The 9,398-nt window shown below is 40.6% G+C and overlaps 1 non-coding gene across 1 annotated transcript; it reads right to left on the bottom strand.

Moving 5' to 3' along the window:
* Positions 1-554: 554 nt before the first annotated feature.
* Positions 555-636, bottom strand: trnas-aga (transfer RNA serine (anticodon AGA)). The gene has a single exon. It is a non-coding gene; the product is annotated as a tRNA-Ser (tRNA).
* Between the last annotated feature and the right edge of the window lie 8,762 nt (positions 637-9,398).

Raw genomic sequence — 9,398 nt, 5'->3', positions numbered from 1 at the left:
TTGTAGAATTGTAGAATTGTAGAACTTGGGTACAAAGTTGAAGAGGAGGGTTTTTGGAGGGGAGGGGATTTTTTTTCCAGTGTTGTAAATCAAAATAACTACAACTTCATGCTAGAATTTCTCAAAATGTCCTGACTAAGATGGATTCCAAACCAAATCAGCTGTCACAAGGGAAAGTCTGCATGTAAACACACACACTCACACACACACACACACACACACACACACACACACACACACACACACACACACACCAACTGACATTCCCAGGGACTAAACCAAACCAATTCCTACTTAACCCTAAGCTCCACCTTAGTTCCAGATGAAACTGGTTGAACATGGAACTGTCCCACTTGGAACATTTCCATCACCTTCACCACCACTGGAGTATCAACAAAGATTTTGGTCAACACCAGAATGGTTGAGACAAGACAACATGCTACCAATCCTCTCTCTCTCCCTCATCATCAGCTGCTACAGCCCTTGAAAGAAAACCTTTGACACATGGACCTACAGTAGGAGCAGATGTTGTCTCCTCTGGAACAGCAGTGTAACGTTGTTGGCAGGACTTGAACCTGCGCGGGGAGACCCCAATGGATTTCTAGTCCATCGCCTTAACCACTCGGCCACAACAACTACACTCCCATGAACATGAGTAGAGGATTGATATTCAACAATTAATCTTCATTGACGCACAGTAGATTTTTTTTATCTTCTCACAAACACAAACTATTTGTGTGTGTGTGTGTGTGTGTGTGTGTGTGTGTGTGTGTATGTTGTTTACCAGCACGCTGAAAACTGTTGTGGTATTTGACAATTCTATTGTTTCTGAATGAAAATCATGTGAAGGGACTTCCGGTGACGCCATGATGTAGAAGACACGAGGGAGAATTGCTCCGAGAGAAAACTAATGTAAAAATAGCTCTTTAACGTGATATTAGCAGCAGAAAGGGGTCGAGGACGCGGATAATCAGAGACTAAAGATAAGAGAAATAAAATGGACAAAAAAGGGAAGTCAGCTAAGAAAGAAAATGCGAATGATACAGGCGCTGGCGGAGCGCGGAGCGCCGCACCGGGGATGGCGATGTCCGGAGACGAGGTATCGATGATATTAGCGGAGCTCCGTAAACTACGCCAAGAACATGCAGACGCGGTGACGGAAAACAAAGGAGCCTTAGCAAGACTAGAAGCTAAAATAGCTGAAATGGGGGAGAAAATGGCTCAGTTGGAGCAGCGGTCAGATGAGATGGAAGAGAGGATTAACGACACGGAAGGCCGGACGGCGAGGCTGGAAAGAATGGTCACTTTTCTACTTCAACACGAGGCAAGGCTGTCCGCGAAATGCGAGGACTTGGAATCAAGGTCAAGAAGAAACAACATAAGAATACACGGAATCCCAGAGGGTGCTGAGAAAAACGACACCATAGGATTTGTGACTCATTTTATTCAGTCCTCAATGAACTTCCCTGATAAAATGGCGGTTCATTTCGAGAGAGCGCACCGATCACTGACTACGAAGCCGAGAGAAAACACGGCCCCCCCGCGAGCAATAATTGTTCGCTTCCTCAACTACAGGGTGAAAGAACGGCTGATTCAAGAAGCATGGAAGAAAAAGCTCACGTATGAGGGACGTAACGTCTACTTTAACCAGGATTACACAAATGAAGTACAAAAAAAGAGGAAACAAGTAAGGGAAGTCATAAAGAAACTGAAGGAGAAGAACGTGAAGGCACAATCTCCATATCCTGCACAGCTGAAAGTCTTTCTGGAAGACGGGACAAAGACGTTTGCCACATTAATGGATGCTGCACCCATGCTGAGGAATATGGGGATTCAGGTGGAGGAGGAGGACGAGACCGAGAGACTACAGAGAGTGATGGCGCAAGGCAGCTGGACCATCATGACGGGACAGAGGGGGAGAAGACAGCAGCCAAACATCACAGAGACGGATCTACGGGCCCTTATCAAGTGAAGTATTTCATACGAAGAGGATGCCCTGAAATATACATGATCAATAAAAGTGTCTGTTAAAAAGGACATACACGAAGACAAATGGAGCTGGTTAAGAGGTAATTTACTACTTATAAAAAAAACAAAAAAACAACAGACAAAATATTGTTTTGGTTCTATTTTGGACCAAAATCACTGCTTTTGTGGAGCAAATGGCAACTTTACACAACATCCGAGAAGTTGCAAGTGCACATAGTGCGAACCACCAGAGGGCCTTCGTCACAACTCTCTGGTCAGGGGACAGTTGGGAGTCTTGTTTTTCTTGTTTTTCTTGTTATTGTGTTTTAGTTCTTGAGGAGATGCAGACTTGTCTTTTTCGCTGTGCTACTTTTTGCACAGTTATATTAGTTAATAAGAGATGTAAAGTTACTGGGTTTCCACTTAAACAAATATGAGTAGGCTAAACCTTGTGTCATATAATGTCCATGGGTTGAATCACCCCATAAAGAGAAAGAAAATACTGAGTCAATTGAAAAAAATGCAATGTTCAATAGCTTTGATACAAGAAACACATCTGGATGACAACGAATGTAACAAACTGAAAAGGGAATGGGTAAACCAAGTATTTCATGCTTCTTTTGGAAAAAGAAGGGGAGTAGCCATATTAATAAATAAATCCCTGCAATTTCATACAGAGAAAGTGATAAAAGATCATCTGGGAAGATATATAATGATGGTTGGTTCCATAAGCGATATGACAATATCCATACTAAATGTTTATGCCCCAAATGAGGAAAATGCGGCATTCTTTAAAAATATAGCCAACGTAATTGCCAACAATGGGAAAGGGATGATAGTGATTGGGGGTGATTTTAACACAGTGCAGAATGGTAAGCTGGATAGATTGCCTCCAGAACAGGGACCAAGTGTCAAAAAAAATCGAAGGTACTAAATAATGTCATAAGAGAGCGAGGTCTTACTGATCCATGGAGAAGAAATAACCCTAGAGGGAAGGATTTGACTTTTTACTCAAACCCACACGGGAGTTATTCAAGGATAGATTTTTTCTGCGTTTCACAACAACATATGCATAAAGTGCTGGACTGTGGCAGAGACACCATCACTATAAGTGATCATGCTCCTATTACGCTAACGGTAGATATGGGTAATGAATCTTTTTTCAAATACTGGAGACTTAATGTATCTCTGTTATCAGATGAGAGTGTGGTCAAGGAACTAAAACAAAATTTAAAGGAATACTTTCAAACTAATGACAATGGGGAAGTTTCACCTTCAATTTTATGGGACGGGGGGAAGGCAGTTATTAGAGGGAAAATAATAGAGATATCTTCCAGAATGAGAAAGGCCCGATTAAAGCAACAAAATATGTTAGAGAATAAAATTAGAGAGTTGGAATTGGAACACAAAAGAACATCAAGTAACTCAACACTTATCGAACTGAAAAAAATCAAACAACGGCTCGATGAACTATTAACTTACAAAGCAGAGGGGGCTTTAAGGTTTACGAATCAGAGATATTATGAGATGGAGAATAGAGCCAGCAGATTATTAGCATTTCAACTTAGAAAAGCCCAGGCAAATAGGACGATAAATAAAATAAGACATCCTAACTCTAAAAAATATATGATAAAGCCAACGGAGATAGCAGCAGCGTTTGCAGAATATTATAAAAATCTATATGATGACCCTGACTCGCAATCACTAGAAAATAAAACACTGGCATTCCTCAAAAGATTGCACTTACCGTCATTATTAACAGAGGAGGCATCTGAAATGGTTAGGCCAATCTCAGTACAGGAAATAGCTAATACAATTAAGGTACTTAAAAATAATAAATCCCCTGGCACGGATGGGCTCTCGGGAGAATTTGATAAGTGTTTTGCGAAGGAGATTACACCAGCCCTTTTCAAAGGATTTAATTATGCCCTGACATCAGGTGACCCAGCAACATCTTGGTCAGAAGCCATTATCTCAGTCATACATAAAGAAGGAAAGGACCCAACCACATGTGAAGGATACAGGCCTGTCAGCTTGTTATGTAGTGATCTGAAGATATTGACTCATATTTTAGCACATAGGATACAGATATATATAACAAAATTAATCAAACCAGATCAGACAGGGTTCATCCCTGGTAGACAAGGAGCTAACAATATTAGGAGAACATTAAATCTTATATCATGTACTAAAAACAACAGACAACCCGCTTTGATGCTCAGTTTAGATGCACAAAAGGCATTTGACCGGGTAAAATGGAGCTTCCTATATCGGACATTAGAAGTTTTTGGGTTTCATTCAACATTTATAGATTGGGTAAAATTGGTTTATAAAAACCCCAAATCACGGATTAGAGTTAACGGATGCTGTTCAGATTTCTTTCCCCTCAAAAGAGGGGTCAGACAAGGGGATTGTCTGAGTCCATTGCTGTTGGCATTAAGTACTGAACCATTAGCCGAATCAATAAGACAAAATAAGGATATTAAGGGAATAAGAGATGAAGGGGGAGTGGAGCATAAAATATCTTTATTTGCTGACGATATATGAACATATCTAAGTGAACCCTCCTTAACTATACCAGCTTTATTGAACAATCTGAATGAATATGGAGAATCATCAGGTTATTTAACTAATGAATCTAAGTCAGTAGCAATGATGCTTTCAGGCAAATATCCAACTGAATTAGAGGGAAAGTTCAATTTCAAATGGACCACCACAGGGTTTAGATATCTTGGCATCATTATTACTCCCATTATATCACAGCTATTTAAAGAAAATTATGGAAAACTGATTACAGAAATAAAGAAGGATTTGGCCAGATGGGAGATATTGCCCCTGTCGATGGTGGGAAGAATCGAAACAGTGAGAATGAACATTGTACCCAGATTGTTGTTTCTGTTCGAGTCACTGCCAATTATGGTCTCTAGTTCAACTTTTAAGATGTTAGACAAAATCATATCTAAATTTGTTTGGCAAAATAAAAAAGCTAGAATCAAATACAAAATCCTTCTTTGCCCAAAAGAGAAGGGAGGGTTAAATTTACCTGGTCTAAAAAATTATTATTGGGCAGCACAACTTAGAGCGATTATTACGTGGATCACGAAGGAGACAGACACAATGTGGGTGGGAATGGAACAAAATTCCTGTCAGAAAACACCTTTGGAGGTACTCCCGTTTTTGAAAGAGAAGATGCAGAAAAAAGAGGGGCTGCGTAATGACTGGATTAGGGTAACAATAAAAGTATGGTCAATAGTGCGAAAAAAACTGAAAATATCTAAGTCAATAAGTAGAATCACCAAAATAGCAGGAAATCCAGACTTTTTACCATCTGTTATGGATGCAGGGTACAACAAATGGAGAAGTAAGGGGTTAATTTATATTGCACAAGTTTTCAATGGACAGTATATGAAGTCGTTTGAGCAACTTAAAAAAGAGTTTAACTTACCGAACCATGACTTCTACAAATTTCTACAATTAAGACACTACCTTCAGAAGCACAGAGAGTGGGAAAATATTTGTAGAACACCATCTAAGCTGGAGGAATTGCTGTTGTCGTATTTGGAGGGGGAGACTAAAAAGGGGTTAATATCAAAAATCGATAGAGTACTACAACATGAATGTAAGGACAACAATTTGGATGTTAAGGAAAAATGGGAATTAGAAACAAATACGATTATACCAGATGAAAATTGGGAGGAAACATTCAGAGCAGGACACAAATTAACAAGCAGCCCAATGTGGAGGGAGTTTGACTGGAAGGTGAAGATGAGATATTTCAACACTCCATCTAAGACTTCAAAATATAGCAACACATCTGAACTGTGTTGGAGAGGATGTCAGTTAATAGGAGATTTTACGCACATATTCTGGGATTGCCCACAGCTGTTGAACTTCTGGGAGAATGGTCGGAAGGAGATTGGGCAAATTTTGGACGTTAATTTTGCTTTGGACGCAGCAATGTTTATCCTCGGCATAGCACCTGAGAATCTGACAGACAGAAACCTGAATGCTTTGTGGAGGATTTTGATTCTGATCGCTAAAAAGACAATAACAGCCTGCTTGCTAAAGCCAGAACCTCCAAACATATCACAATGGAGGAATAGAGTAAAAAATGTATACATCATGGAAAAAATCACAGCAAGGTTACAGCTGAAAACAGGACAGTTTGCTGAAAGATGGGCACCAGTGAAAACAGTATTGGAATTATAAACATCAACATTTTTTAAAAATTTTTTATTTTTTTTTTTTTTCATGTGTATCTTGGAATAAGTATCTGAACACTTGTCTGGAATATTTGTCTGCGCATCTCTGTCATGTTCTATCTGTGCTGTATGTATGTTAAATAAAAAATAAGTTCCAAAAAAAAAAAAAGCCTCACAGTAATTCAATAATCTAGAAGTAGAAACCAGAGTCACTTGGGACAAGGATGGGATTCAAACCCATGCTTGCAGAGCACAATGGATTAGCAGTCCATCGCCTTAACCACTCGGCCACCTTGTCTGCTTATGGCAACCCTCACCTTTTTAACAGCTGAACTCTTTGGAGCCTATTTGTCAGAAATGGACCCAGCAGGAGCCACTGAACACAACTCTGACATAATCAGGCTTCTTCCCAGCAGCATCGTGCTACAGAAGGCAGAATACAGACCATCGACACATCATCAGAGTGAACACCAGCTGATGTTTACAAGTTTAATTCACCTCTTACTACAAAATGACATCCAAGCTCAGATTCTCTTGTCCTGATTGAACAAGTAAATGTTTAAGAAGATGAGAGTACCAGACTTTTTCATCCAAGGAAACAAGCATCCTATCACTGTCCTATGCAGAGTTTCTATGAAAAAAAGTGAGACAACCCCAAGATTTTCTTTTTCCTCTTGTTGGATTTTGCCACAGAGAATCAGAGCCAATCAAAAGCTTGTTGGACTTTAACGTTGGAGGACTGAACAAGTCATGACATCATCAGTTTTACCTTCACAGGTGCTTCATTTACTTTACTTTCAATTTTACAGAGGTAGAACCTGAAATCAAAGCTGTCTGTCAAAAGAAGTGAAAGCTTCCCAGGCTGTGATGTTCTTGTCTACAAACTGTCTTGTATGGAGCTTCAATCTTTAATAAAAAGAATAAAAAGAGGATAACATTTGTTGTGATTTGGCGCTTTAAAAATAAAACTTACGACTTACATGGAAACTGTGGGGGGGGGGTGGAGCCTCCATCAGGTATGTGTTTGATGTCTGAATTCTGTCTCTGATGTCTGAATTCTGTCTTTGATCTCTGGGTTCTGAGCATTGGTCTCCTGCTTCAGTCTTTGATCTCTGACTGATCCCAAACTAATCAAAGGATCACATCAGCATATTGGTCCAGTCTACAGATGGTGATTTTACCTATTTGAAGCCTTATTTTGTGTTTGATGGACATTTTTAAAATCACTAATGATTTTTTGACTGAACATCCTGGACACTGTGGTGCCTGATGAGGAGACAACTTGGGTACAAAGTTGAACAGGAGGGTTTTTGGAGAAGGGATATTTTTGCAGTGTTCCAAGTCAATAATAACTGTGGCAAAATGTCATCATTTTTCAAAATGTCCTCACGAAGATGGTTTGAAATTCTGTCTCTCCCTCATCCTCAGCTTCTACAGCCCTTTAAAGAAAACCTTTGACTCGTGGATCTAAAAAGATCAGATGTTGTCTCCTCCAGAACATCAACACTTTAACGTTGTCGGCAGGACTCCAACCTGAGCAGGGAGACCCCAATGGATTTCTAGTCCATCGCCTTCACCACTCGGCCACAACAACCACATTCACACACAAATTTGTAAAAGATTCACATTGACACAATTCTTTAAAATTATGTTACAAGCCCATTTGTGTGAGGTCCTATTTTCTCTTTTTCAGCATTCCTTTGTTTCCAGGTCTCTAATAAGTGCAGAATTACAAAGACAAGCAAGCTTGATCCATCCTGGGCAGGTGATAGGAGCCATTGACCACTGGCCAGAGACCCTGGCACAGACGTTGGGGGTGGTGAGAGAGAGCATTTCTACACTTATATTATACATTTATAGAATTCTACAATCCTACAATTTCATTGAGCAGACGCTTTTGTCCAAAGCCACTTGCATATGTTTTTGGTGAGTTTGGCTCCTGAGCTCAAGACAGTTGTGACTAATAAAGGACAGCTTCAAACGCAGCTGTGAAGCCTCATTGTCAGCTGGGAGGAACGACAGGTGTCTCCCTCTAGTGGCTCCTCACAGCAACACAAGCCTCATTTCATTCACATGCATCCACCACCTCACTACCAAAGGCCAGTTGGGCCTCCACAGACAGGTGAGTTTCAAGTGTTGGACAAAGGTCTTTAAGATGTTCTTATTAATTCTATAACATCTGAGATTAAAATCTATGGAATTACAACCAACAAGCAGTCAAACACCTGATCAGATGCTCCTTCATGAGGCTGAGAAGAATCAATCTAAACTGGGATGAAGAAAATGAATTGAGAAGAGAAACCTACTGATTGGATGACATGGACCCACCTGATCCATGTCAGCCTTGTTGGAGCAGAAAGAGGTGGATCAGAGGAATCAGTGGATCAAGACTCAGGTGTCAGATGCAGAATGTCTTTATTCACAATGGAGTCAGAGAAATCTTCCAATGTGAGAGAACGTGACAGACCATTTTATACCAAAGACAGGCTGTGTGTGTGTGTGTGTGTGTGTGTGTGTGTGTGTGTGTGTGTGTGTGTGTGTGTGTGTGTGTGTCCTAACTGACTGGAAACTGGATAATAACCAGACTAACTTTTATTATTGACCAAGTCTGGGTGACTCACTTAATTCATAACTGAAGTGATTATTTAATTAATAAACAGAACATTTGTCCAAAAGTCATGATCAAATTCATGTAAAATCTGAGCAACGAGGGTTTGAAAATGTTCAAATGAGCCAAAACAATGTCCTGGGATCCAACCAGGGACCTTTAGATCCACACCAATCTTCCCTGACCTCATAGAAACTGGAACATTTCAACAAATAAATTCAAATTCAACTAAGCAGCAACTCTAGAACAGTCAGAGCACTTGCTAATTCCCCTGTTAGCTCCAGATCAGACAATGCAGGCTCACCTTCACGCTTGGTTGTACGACCGTCACCAGTTGAATCTTCTCTGGTTCAACAAACTCTGGGGACTCAAGACACAAGTCAGCACCGGTGCAGGTCCAGATCCAGATGTTAGCTGATGGGGACAATGGCTTAAGGGAGCTCCAGGTAGCTGGTTTGAACTGGTCCCTCATCTCTGTGAGGAGAAACCATCTGAGGTGGAGGGTGAAGATCTGCTTTGTCCTCCTGATCTCCCAGTAAAGCCAGTATCAGTAGCGGCTGGCTCATAGGGGGCGCTGGGGCGCCGCCCCACCAGCTGTGGAGAGGAAAATCCCTACATGT

The sequence above is a fragment of the Aulostomus chinensis genome, chromosome 4 (assembly GCF_037954235.1).
Source record: "Aulostomus chinensis isolate RoL2024-O1b breed Wild chromosome 4, RoL_Achi_v1.0, whole genome shotgun sequence".
Classification (NCBI taxonomy): domain Eukaryota; kingdom Metazoa; phylum Chordata; class Actinopteri; order Syngnathiformes; family Aulostomidae; genus Aulostomus; species Aulostomus chinensis.
The sequence above is the reverse complement of the archived record's forward strand: the minus strand, read 5'-3'. Positions and strand labels throughout refer to the sequence as shown.